Here is a 12265-nt window from a genome sequence, read left to right as displayed (position 1 = left end):
CCGCAATCCCTTCTCCTCCATTCTCCTCTCGGGATCTTGGGCACGCACGCACACGCGCCCGGCGTGAGTTTTAAGCCACCGGGTCCGGGACACGAACCGCGGTCGACTACATGGGAGTCCAGCGACATAGCCATTACGCTAACTGCTGGTTCCCATGAACAGCTATTTTCTAACAAGTAAAGTAGACAGGAGCACAAGAATAAAGATCTTTTGCTTCACAGTGGATGGCAAACCGAAGTCAAAACTAAATTCTGTATAGGAAAAGTTATGTGGTGAATTTTGTCAAATAATACTGCTTGAAACATCATTGACCTAAATATTTTTCAAACTATTTTGAACTCTTGGCATACAAAGAATAAGTCACTATGGCAAAAACCACCTGAGAACACTAAATCAGGTTTTTCCTAAAAACTGATCAGAAAAGCAGCTTGAAATTCACACTTTCCAGTACTGTGACCACCGAGTATATGAATGCCTGTATTTCTGACTTTAAGTGCTCTGCTGCAACATTAGCGACTTATGGTTTACCAAGGATTTGTATTTAAAACATTCTGGACTCCTCTGAGTGCAGCATCTACACTACACAGAGAAATAAAAAACAGGGGTGGGGGTTAACAGACTTGCTTTTGCAATTTGCTACAAACACTGATTCACACGGATTTTAAAAAACATATAAAAGCAAACAAACAAAGAACACCTGCAAGCCCAGTACTATTTCTTTCTTTTAGAACAGGCAGGCTGGGGAAGCAGCAGCTTTCCCCTTTATTTTCAGAGGGTCAGTTTATGGAACACTGCTGATCCCTCAAAGCTTTCTGAGCTCACAATACCAGATGAACATTTGTGGGCTTTAGGGAAGAAAAAGAATTCATTCAATGCCAAAATGTTGATTAATTCTGGGAGAGGTAAAAATGATCTATACAATGAAATGTACTGCTCCTGGGGGCCAGCAGTTGGCGTGATGAATAAGGACTTCCACGTGGCCAACCGTGGTTCACATCTTGGACCTGGTGGCTTGTTTTCTTATGTTTTCTCTCTCTCTGTCCGGTTTGTGTTCATGCCCTATAACCAATTAAAATAATAATAATACAATTAAGTAAGTAATTCTAAGAGAGAGAGAGAGAAAGAGGCACTGCTCCTTACATTTGTGAAAGGTGAGAAGAGAACAACAGAGCCCAAATACTCTAGAAGCAAGATGCTCCATGCCAGCATATACACTGCTATCTTTTGGACATGGAGAGTTAAGGAGGAGAATGTATGCGCAATCTAATCCTGACCTTCACCAGGACAAAAGAATCTGCAGAAATTCCATCTGTTTTCATACAAGAAGATTTTCAATTTGATATGGTTAAAACTGATTAATGACATTTTTTGGGGGGGTCACCCAGGAAATCCACTGGTTATTTTCATGAGATGTTGCCATACTTTAAAATATGCAACAGGGCCAGCAGGTGGCAAAGAGGTTAAGGTGCTAGAACTCATATGGCTGATTGAGCAGTTAAAGTCCCAGATCCAGCAGCTTGAAAAGCACATGAGACGTGGGAGTCTGTGTATCCCAAATCCCCAGAGAACAGAAGAGAAGGGACTGTAGTGTGGCCATGCCCCTAGGGAATGTTTTATCACTTTCCCTCTCTGTCTCTGCTAAGCAAACCTGCTCTAGAGCAAAAACAAACAAACAAAAACAAAAACAAAAAACACAACATATACCTTAATTGTAGTTTACTTATTCTGTGCTGATAGGGAAATTTTTCTTTCACACACTAACACTTAACATAATCAGCAAACATGCCCTTAACTGAAAATATTCCTCTAGGTTCCTTTCTTATCTGTGGTGTATCACTCAAAAAGCAATTGCTCCAAGTCACCCTGCATCTTACAACATGCCTAAAAGATCTAGTGGAGTTGAATTTTCCCAATATAAAAAGAGTAAAATTCTATTTAGGGACACCATGTGAAAAAGAAAAAGAAAAAGAAAAAGGTAAATCTTGTCATTGATATCTTCCACTTCCGGGTACCACCTCTCTGACTGACAACTGTGACTAAATAAACTTCTTGTGGCTATTAATTTTATTGAAGTATTCTCAATTGAAGTAATGTATGACTACTGAATCTTTGTTTCATAGTCATGGTAGACATTTAAAGTACTCAATTAAATGATTCACTTATATATGGAATCTAAAAAAAAAATGCCAAACTCATAAAAACAGAGTTAGAGAGGTGGTTGCCAGGGGTCAACGGGTGGGTCAAATAGGAAAATGCTGATTAAAGAGAGTGATCTTGCAGCCCTAAGATGAGTAAGTTCTGAAGAGCTAATGTATAGCACAGTAACTACGGTTAATAATAATGTATTGTAGTCCTGAAATTGGCTAAGAAAGTTGACCCTAAGTATTCTCACCAAAAAAGAAGTAACTGTAAGGTTATGTTTGACTGTTGTAGTCATTTCACAATGTACACATATATCAAAATATCGCATTGTATGCCTTGAATGTGTACAGTTTTTATTTGTCAATTATACCTTAATAAAGCTGAGAGAAATGTAAATAAATAAATAAAATACAACTAAATGAATAAGTGAACATTTTTTCTGGCTATATGGCTTTAAAAACAGGACTTTTCTGGGGCCAGAAGATGCCATAGCAGTTACGCTGCTGGACTCCTACATGGCTGACTGCAATTCAAATCCCGGACCCAGTGGCTTGAAACTCATGTCGGGTGCGTGTGCCTGAAGAAGAATAGAGGAGAAGGGGCTGTGATATGGCCATTCCCACCTGGGAGGTAATTTCTCACTCTCCCTCTCACTGTGTCTCTCTCCCTCTCCAGTGAGTGTACCCACCCTAAGGAAAAAATTCTTCAAAAAAAATAGGCTTTTCCCATAAAACTGAGTAGGAGAATTTAACTAGCATCGCAATCTGACTAGAACTACAGAACAGATTTAAACAGTCCCAGAAGGTAAGGTATGAAATTCTAATGTAGTCATTTTAAAGAGTTTCTCTGAGGGTCAATCCCATAGTGCAGTGCATAGGGAGCCAGATCCCATCTGGCCAACCACAGTTCAGTCAGGTCTATGTGCACACATGCTGGGATAGAGAAATGGAGGAAAAGGACCACTGTGTGACCAGGCCCCATTGGGGTACTCACTTACTCTGGCAAGCGTCATAGTCATGGTAGACATTTAAAGTACTCAATTAAATGATTCACTTATATATGGAATCTAAAAAAAAAATGCCAAACTCATAAAAACAGAGTTAGAGAGGTGGTTGCCAGGGGTCAACGGGTGGGTCAAATAGGAAAATGCTGATTAAAGAGAGTGATCTTGCAGCCCTAAGATGAGTAAGTTCTGAAGAGCTAATGTATAGCACAGTAACTACGGTTAATAATAATGTATTGTAGTCCTGAAATTGGCTAAGAAAGTTGACCCTAAGTATTCTCACCAAAAAAGAAGTAACTGTAAGGTTATGTTTGACTGTTGTAGTCATTTCACAATGTACACATATATCAAAATATCGCATTGTATGCCTTGAATGTGTACAGTTTTTATTTGTCAATTATACCTTAATAAAGCTGAGAGAAATGTAAATAAATAAATAAAATACAACTAAATGAATAAGTGAACATTTTTTCTGGCTATATGGCTTTAAAAACAGGACTTTTCTGGGGCCAGAAGATGCCATAGCAGTTACGCTGCTGGACTCCTACATGGCTGACTGCAATTCAAATCCCGGACCCAGTGGCTTGAAACTCATGTCGGGTGCGTGTGCCTGAAGAAGAATAGAGGAGAAGGGGCTGTGATATGGCCATTCCCACCTGGGAGGTAATTTCTCACTCTCCCTCTCACTGTGTCTCTCTCCCTCTCCAGTGAGTGTACCCACCCTAAGGAAAAAATTCTTCAAAAAAAATAGGCTTTTCCCATAAAACTGAGTAGGAGAATTTAACTAGCATCGCAATCTGACTAGAACTACAGAACAGATTTAAACAGTCCCAGAAGGTAAGGTATGAAATTCTAATGTAGTCATTTTAAAGAGTTTCTCTGAGGGTCAATCCCATAGTGCAGTGCATAGGGAGCCAGATCCCATCTGGCCAACCACAGTTCAGTCAGGTCTATGTGCACACATGCTGGGATAGAGAAATGGAGGAAAAGGACCACTGTGTGACCAGGCCCCATTGGGGTACTCACTTACTCTGGCAAGCGCATGTGTCCTCTGGCAATTTAAAAAGAAAAAGGCTCCTTTAAAAACAGAACATCAAGGTAACGGGTGTGATTATACTCCCCTATGTTAGATAGCCTCAACTTTAATGCACATGGGACAAACAAGATGCCCTCATATTCATAGCAGGCCCATGGTCTAGTGGTGAAGGGAGCAGATTTCACATGGCTGGACTGAGTGGTTCAAATCCTGTCCCCAAAGGCTTGAAAAACATGCAGGCTGAATGTGCCTGTGTACCTAAAATCCTGACAGGATAAAGAGATAGAAGAACAGGGATGCAACATGACCATGCCCCATTGGGAGGTGTTCTTTCTCTCTTTTAAGCAAGTGCACATGCCCTCTGGCAAAAAAAAAAAAAAAGCAGGTTGCACTGTTTCAGAGCTGTTTCACAGCTCTCTATATATTGGAGAGCAATTAGGGCCATCTAGAACCATCTAGAGCCTCCTAACTCCTCTGGGGAGGAGTGTAGCCTCCGTTCTCTAATGGGACCTGAGTTTATACAAGTCTAGCCTGGAAAGCCTTGAATACAGTCCTTATCTAGCAATCTTTCAGTATGTATATGGAATGTTCCCTTATACCTTAAGCAGAGAAACAAAACAATTCCTGTAAAGATAATACTTAATATAGAGAGGTCTTAGCCTGATGTTAGGCTATAGGTCAGATTTAAGGGACGTAAAAGTGGAATTGGCACAAGACTCTCTGTACATCTGTAAATCTGTGCCTTTCTACATAATTCTCCCTGTGACTCAAATGATATTTCATTCATTTTTCTGCAGTACATACTACACACTATACTAACCCCAGGGCAGGTTTGGCCATTCTTTCACAGCAAATACCAATGATTCCAGGGACAGAGACACACTAGTACATTAGTGTAAATAAAACAAACCATATCTGCCCTTCTGCCCTCAGTGACAGACGAAGTAAAAAAACGAAGAATCTCTCTCTCTCTCTTTTTTTTTTTTTTGAGAGAGCTTTTTGCTATAGGGCATGTGAGTTCCTGGGAAAGATGAAAGAGAAAGACAGTGAGAAATCATCCCCAAGAGGGGATAGCCATGCAGTAATCCCTTCTCCTCTAGGAATTTCCTTTTGGGATTTTGGGCATGCACGCACACGTGCTCAGACTGAGTTTTAAGCTGCCAGGTCTGGGACTTGAACCATGGTCGACTACGTGGGAATCCAGCAACATAACCATCATGTCATCAGCTGGTCTCCTCTTTCTTTCTCTTTCTCTTTTTTTTAGTCCAAGTTTCAGAACCATTTGTTTTGGCTTAAGGAGGAAGCTGCTTTCCTAGCTACCTGCTCACCAGTTTAGTCAACTGGCTTTGAGTTCTGGCCTTTCTTCCCCACCCCTCTCCCAATTCTTATTCTTTTTTTTGGGAGAGATTTTTGCTACATGGTGCGTGTGCTCGCCAGACAGACAGACTCCTCTGGGGAGGAGTGTAGCCTCCGTTCTCTAATGGGACCTGAGTTTATACAAGTCTAGCCTGGAAAGCCTTGAATACAGTCCTTATCTAGCAATCTTTCAGTATGTATATGGAATGTTCCCTTATACCTTAAGCAGAGAAACAAAACAATTCCTGTAAAGATAATACTTAATATAGAGAGGTCTTAGCCTGATGTTAGGCTATAGGTCAGATTTAAGGGACGTAAAAGTGGAATTGGCACAAGACTCTCTGTACATCTGTAAATCTGTGCCTTTCTACATAATTCTCCCTGTGACTCAAATGATATTTCATTCATTTTTCTGCAGTACATACTACACACTATACTAACCCCAGGGCAGGTTTGGCCATTCTTTCACAGCAAATACCAATGATTCCAGGGACAGAGACACACTAGTACATTAGTGTAAATAAAACAAACCATATCTGCCCTTCTGCCCTCAGTGACAGACGAAGTAAAAAAACGAAGAATCTCTCTCTCTCTCTCTTTTTTTTTTTTTGAGAGAGCTTTTTGCTATAGGGCATGTGAGTTCCTGGGAAAGATGAAAGAGAAAGACAGTGAGAAATCATCCCCAAGAGGGGATAGCCATGCAGTAATCCCTTCTCCTCTAGGAATTTCCTTTTGGGATTTTGGGCATGCACGCACACGTGCTCAGACTGAGTTTTAAGCTGCCAGGTCTGGGACTTGAACCATGGTCGACTACGTGGGAATCCAGCAACATAACCATTATGTCATCAGCTGGTCTCCTCTTTCTTTCTCTTTCTCTTTTTTTTAGTCCAAGTTTCAGAACCATTTGTTTTGGCTTAAGGAGGAAGCTGCTTTCCTAGCTACCTGCTCACCAGTTTAGTCAACTGGCTTTGAGTTCTGGCCTTTCTTCCCCACCCCTCTCCCAATTCTTATTCTTTTTTTTGGGAGAGATTTTTGCTACATGGTGCGTGTGCTCGCCAGAGAGACAGAGAGACAGAAAGTGAGAAATCACCCCCCGGGGGGATGGCAATCCCTTCTCCTCCATTCTCCTTGGGATCTTAGGCACACACGCACATGTGCCCGGCGTGAGTTTAAGCCACCGAGTCTGGGACTCCACCTGCGGTTGACTATATGGGAGTTCAGCGACATAGCCATTACGCTAACTGCTGGTCCCCTAATTATTTTTCTTAATCTTTACTCTGGCTATTTCAGCAGCCATCAATCAACTCCTTCTGTAATTTCTGGCCTTATTTTGAAGCCAGGATTTCACTAAAATGATATTTATAATTTTACTATTACTCTGTTCTAGGAATTAATAATATTAATTGGCATGTTAGGAAAATCTCACATTCTGACCTGATTTTTTTTTTTCATTGTCAAAATGATTTATTATACTAAAATTTATAATTCCCATTTGCTAATCAAAGGAATTAACAGGATTAGAATAGCAAGAGACACTGCAAATACTCTATCTCACATGATATTACAAAAACTAAGTGTTTTCCGAACCATTCAAGAAGCTAATAGTATGCTCTTGGCAGTTTTCAAGAAATAGTAGTCAAACCATAATTTAATTTCCAGGTACCAGTCGGTATCTACTGAGCACCTCCCTGTATAGTTAGCATTGGGTCAGGTACTTAAGGATGGATAGTTTGACTGAATACATTTAAAAAATACTTATTTAAGGTTTATAATCTTATTCCCAGAATGTTTGGCAGAGGTGTATTCTAAAGATTCTACTGCTGAGAAATGTGAGGTTCCTGTTGGCTCTTCTTTAGTCCCAAAAGCTCTTTTTTTTTTTTGGAGAGGTGTTTTTTTTGTTTTGTTTTTGGCTATAGGGCGCATGCGCTCGCCAGAAAGACAGAGAGAGACAGAAAGACAGAAAGCGAGAAATCACCCCCCACGGGGGATGGCCACACTGCAATCCCTTCTCCTCCATTCTCCTTTCGGGATCTTGGGCACGCACGCACATGTGCCCAACTTGAGTTTAAGCCACTGGGTCCGGGACTTGAACCGTGGTCGACTACATGGGAGTCCAGCGTTATAGCCATTACGCTAACTGCTGGTCCCCCAAAAGCTCCGTTTTGAGTTCTCCAGGCTTTGGTGGAATTTCAGGTATTTTCCAGTCGGGCTGGTAGTACCTGTGTACCACTTTGGCCCCTGCGCACATGGCCAGGAGGCTGGCTGCAAACATTTTCATGTTAGGTGGGCCAGGGCACGCCTGCAGGCATGGTCGCCAGGCTCTGACCCTATCGACCTAGCCTGGAGGAAATGTACAGCTAACTCTGACCTGATTTTTAATCCACTGAGTCAGGAAGCTCAGCCAACCAGAAACTAGAGGTGGGAGTGTGGACAGAGAGTCAGAACCATTCTTAGCACTTCAAACAGAATATAGACTCAAGAAATGCTGCTGACTTAGAGGATTGGCCATTCTCTATTTTTTCTACAGACATTCTTGTGTTCTTTGCAAATTGTTTTGGCTAATGAAGAAAATACGACCCAGCCCGGCTAGGAGATAACAATCTCAAACACCCAACTCAGGGCTTGGCTTTATCCCAGTAACCAGAGGCTTAATTCCAGACAAATATTCCACGTTCTCAGCCTGGGATCCACAGATGGGTTTCAGGCTTCCAACTTCCGCTTATATACAAACTGTGTGTGTGTGTGCGTTTTTTCTGGAATATGTACACAGCACTGACAGAACTCCAAACCCCAAATGGTTAAGAACCACTATTCTAGGGGACCAGCAGGTGGTGTGGTGGTTAAGGTGTTGGACACTCCCACATGGCTGACCTCGGCTCAAGTCCTAGACCTGGAGGCTTGCTTTCTCACTTTCTCTCTCTCTCTGGTCAAAATAATTCTTGGGGAAAAAAAAGATCCACTACACTAGACTTAAATGGTCCAAATAATGACCTCTCAAGAACATAACCTCTATAGGGTATGAATTATTTGTTCTGTTCCCTGATGTATCCTAAGTGCCTAGCACAGATCCTGGAACATAGCAGGCTGTCAAGCAAGGCTCCCTGATTTCTGATCATGGCTTACTCTGAAACTTTGGGGAGGAGGAGTTAAGGGTAGACTATTTTCAAGACCTCTCACATGAGGCACATGAGATTTTTCCACATCAAAGCTATCCACATGGGTGGTGGCTACATTTCCAACCTAATATCGGATTCTGCAACAATTTTTGGCCAACTTTGCTAGGTAGCCTAAAAGAATGGTTCTAAATTTGGGATTTTTCAAGTTTTTCTGGAGAAACTGTTTCAAAATGCCAACCCATTCTCGACCTGACCCTTTACCCAGAGCCTCTTCCCCATTCTGATCAAGTAGTTTGGAGCCCAGGTAATTTTTTTTTTTTTTTTTTTTTTTTTTTCTACAGGGTGTTTTTTTTTTTTTTTTTTTTTGCTACAGGGTGTGTGCACTCACTAGAGAGAGACAGAGAGACAGAAAGCAAGAATCGCCCCCTCCGGGGGGATGTCCACACCGCAATCCCTTCTCCATTCTCCTCTCAGTATTTTGGGCACATATGCATCCAGCTGAGTTTTGAGCCCCTGGGTCCGGGACTCAAACTACAGTTGGCTACGTGGGAGTCCAGTGACATAACCATCATGCTACCTGCTGGTCCCGGTAATGAATATTTTGAAAAAGCTCCCCCAGGTAGCTGAAGCCTTCTATTCCTCCCCACTCTGTGAAAAGTACTGATCTAAGAAACAATCTAGGTAGGATCCGAAAAAGCAAACACAAGAGCGATGAGTTTATCAGCCTTTCAAGGAACAAAGAGAACAAATAGGTTAGATACCTCTTGTTCCCAGATAAATAGGGCAAAGGAAGTAGAGAATCTACCTTTAATACCAACCTCATCTGTCAAGTATAGACTATCCATCAGATACATTCCCAATAGGTTAGGAGAACATGACAGAAAGCCTGTCTTTTTAAAAAGGGACTGTATTTTTACAGTTACTTGGTCTAAATTCAGTAAAAACTGGCAAAGTGCTCTCATTCCAAACATGCCCAGCTCTAAACTAATCCCCTCCCATGGAGTTGGAAAAGAATGTGCAGGATTACGAGCCCGCTACTCCCCACACGGTAGGGATTCCTTCTCCTGCATGCTAGGACTGGCATTAACCTCATCATCTCTCCATTCCTAATTACACACTAGGTAGAGAAATAATATGTGATGGGTCTCAACATAGGTGCCCTCCTTCTAACCCTTTGGATTTATAAACATCCTTTATCCCACCTCCCCCAAGAACCAAGCCTTTGTCAACCTCGATTCATTCTCAATTGGCAAGCAAGGACAGAAACCACCTCCAGAGCTATGCTTCCCTCTGGGAAATCCTGGGGTAGGGGTGCAATAAGGTCAGCCCCTCGAGGATGCATTTTCCTTGGACTTACAATACAGCTTATTACAATGAGAACACCATGTCCCCAACTGGCTTGGTCTCTTTTCTATTATAAACCTGAAGTAAACAGATTCTACAGCAGCTACAAGTCTGTTACCAAGGCCACTGTATTGATCAGTATAATTAACATTCACGATTCATCTAGTCCAGTAAGACAAGCCAGCTGGGCTACTCCCCATAAGATGTGAATACTGGGAATCTTCATGTTTTGCTTGCTAAGAAGTCTGTTGCTCAGAAGCAGGGCATTAAAACCTTAAGTTAACTAGGCCAGCAGGTGGTGTAGGGGTTAAGGCACTGGATTCCACATGGCTAACTGTGTGGTTAGAGTCCTGGATCTGGCAGCTTGGAAATCAAGCTGGGCATATGTGGATGTATGCCTAAGATCCCCAGAAAAGAAACTATGGTGTGACTATCCCCCTGGGGGATGATTTCTTTTTTTCTTTTATGAGTTTTGTTTTGTTTTGCCATAGGGCACATGCATTCGACAGAGAGAGAGTGAGAGAGGAAGTGAGACATCACTCCCCACGGGAGTTAGTCATGCCACAGTCCCTTCTCCTTCTGGGATCTTGGGCAAACATGCACATGCGTCCAGGATGAGTTTCAAGCCACCAGGTCTGGAACTCGAACCACAGTCGGCCATTTGGGAGTCCAGGGATGTAACCACTACGCCATCTGTTAGTCTCAATGGAACAATTTCTTACCTTTCCTTTCTTTCTCTCTGCCAAGCACACATATCCTATAGCAAAACTAAAAACAACAAACAAAAACTCATGTATTGAATTATAAGTTGGATACCACCTGGCCACCAAAAGGAAGCTGAGTATTACCAGTGCAACTGAACACATCTGCTATTTCTATAAAAATACCTAATCCAAAGCAGCAAAATTTTGAAGGTCTACCTTTTCCCTGAATTCTGCCTAAGTCAAGTACTTTAAAAAAAAAAAAAAAAAAAAAAAGACATACACAAATTTTAGTATCAACTAGAGCCTGAGTTTCTGGCAAGCATAAGCATTGGCCCAGTTCCCAGAAGATTGTAATTCTAAATGAGGTGTGTTTCAAAGACAAGGACACATATAGCTGTTGAGCATGGAGCTTGGAAGGGCAGCCAGGGTTGCAGAATAAGAACCAGGAATTTACTCAGGTAAAGTTCTTGTTTATTACTTTCAGGGTTCCAGCATGTATTCCAAAACCAAACTGTTCAATCCATCACTGTCCCCGCACTCAAGCACCTTAAGTGAAAGCCTCACATTTCTTAAATGAAGAGCATATGAAAACCAGAATACTAGTACCAACTTTGGGCAGAATGTTCTTTAATGCTAAGGGTTTAAAACTTGTCTATTTTGATGGTGAGAAATTCAAGTTACCCTCCCATGGTGCCTAAGGTGTCTCAAGTCCACTGCCTTACGTTTCCATGCTACGGGGCCATGCAACTGAAAGGTCTCTTCCTTACCTCCTAGTTCTGGCATTATAAAAGGGCCTACTGATCTGCTGGAAATTCTCATCAACTTCTCATCTGCAACTTCTCATCTGCAACTTCTCATCTGCAGCTCTTTGTATTCTCATATCACCCCTGTGAGAGGGATCTATGTTAGAAAAAGTAAGTCAAAGCCACCACATGAGTTCAACTTTCTCCTAGAAATGACATCACACAATTTTTACATTAGACACTTAGTGACAAAATTACATGTGAGACACAACATACTACATATACACAAGTTAACTTCAAATAAATTTGTAGAAAAAAATGGAATTAAAGTACAAGTTTATTTTGGTGCAAAAAAATTGAGGTCTACACAGTCTTAATCCTAGTACTCATTTTTCATGAACTTTTTGAAGAGCCCGCTCACACAGCCTAGGTTCCACGTGGGTCTGTGCAAGTACGCTCTATGACTGTACAACGACAAGATCACCCAACAACATACTTTCAGACCATATCCCTGTTTTAAGGAATCCATGACTAGTATACTGGAATCAAACCTATTTTTAAAGCACAGGAAAGCAAACAATTTTGTTTAGCTTTGATACTCAATCTAGAATGGGAGCTCTCTGCTCCAAATGATTCTATGGACCCAGCCAAGGAGCTTTAGGGGCATTCACACTTCACATGAAGAGTAGGGTTTGGCTAGTACAATAAACCCCAAAAGCTGCTGAAATGCTGGTTTCAGTGTGCCTAAGTTCCTGAGTTGAACCCTCAAGGCATTTCTAATGAGTCTCCTGAGAGCTGTGGAGCATCCTTAAAGAGGGAGG

The 12265-nt window shown here is 41.7% G+C and overlaps 1 protein-coding gene and 1 pseudogene across 1 annotated transcript in view; both read right to left on the bottom strand.

The window, feature by feature from the left end:
• The window catches only part of AHCYL1 (adenosylhomocysteinase like 1), a 50209-nt gene extending 38721 nt beyond the window's left edge, over positions 1-11488 (bottom strand). Inside the window, exon 1 of the mRNA XM_014588216.2 lies at positions 11469-11488. The gene's annotated coding sequence lies outside the window, so the exon portion shown is untranslated. The remainder of the gene's footprint in view (positions 1-11468) is intronic.
• On the bottom strand, positions 7265-8364 carry LOC102481535 (uncharacterized protein C12orf73 homolog; annotated as a pseudogene).
• Positions 11489-12265: the final 777 nt, after the last annotated feature.

The sequence above is a fragment of the Tupaia chinensis genome, unplaced genomic scaffold (genome assembly GCF_000334495.1).
Source record: "Tupaia chinensis unplaced genomic scaffold, TupChi_1.0 Scaffold000270_1, whole genome shotgun sequence".
In the NCBI taxonomy this organism is placed as follows: Eukaryota; Metazoa; Chordata; class Mammalia; order Scandentia; family Tupaiidae; genus Tupaia; species Tupaia belangeri.
The sequence above is the reverse complement of the archived record's forward strand: the minus strand, read 5'-3'. Positions and strand labels throughout refer to the sequence as shown.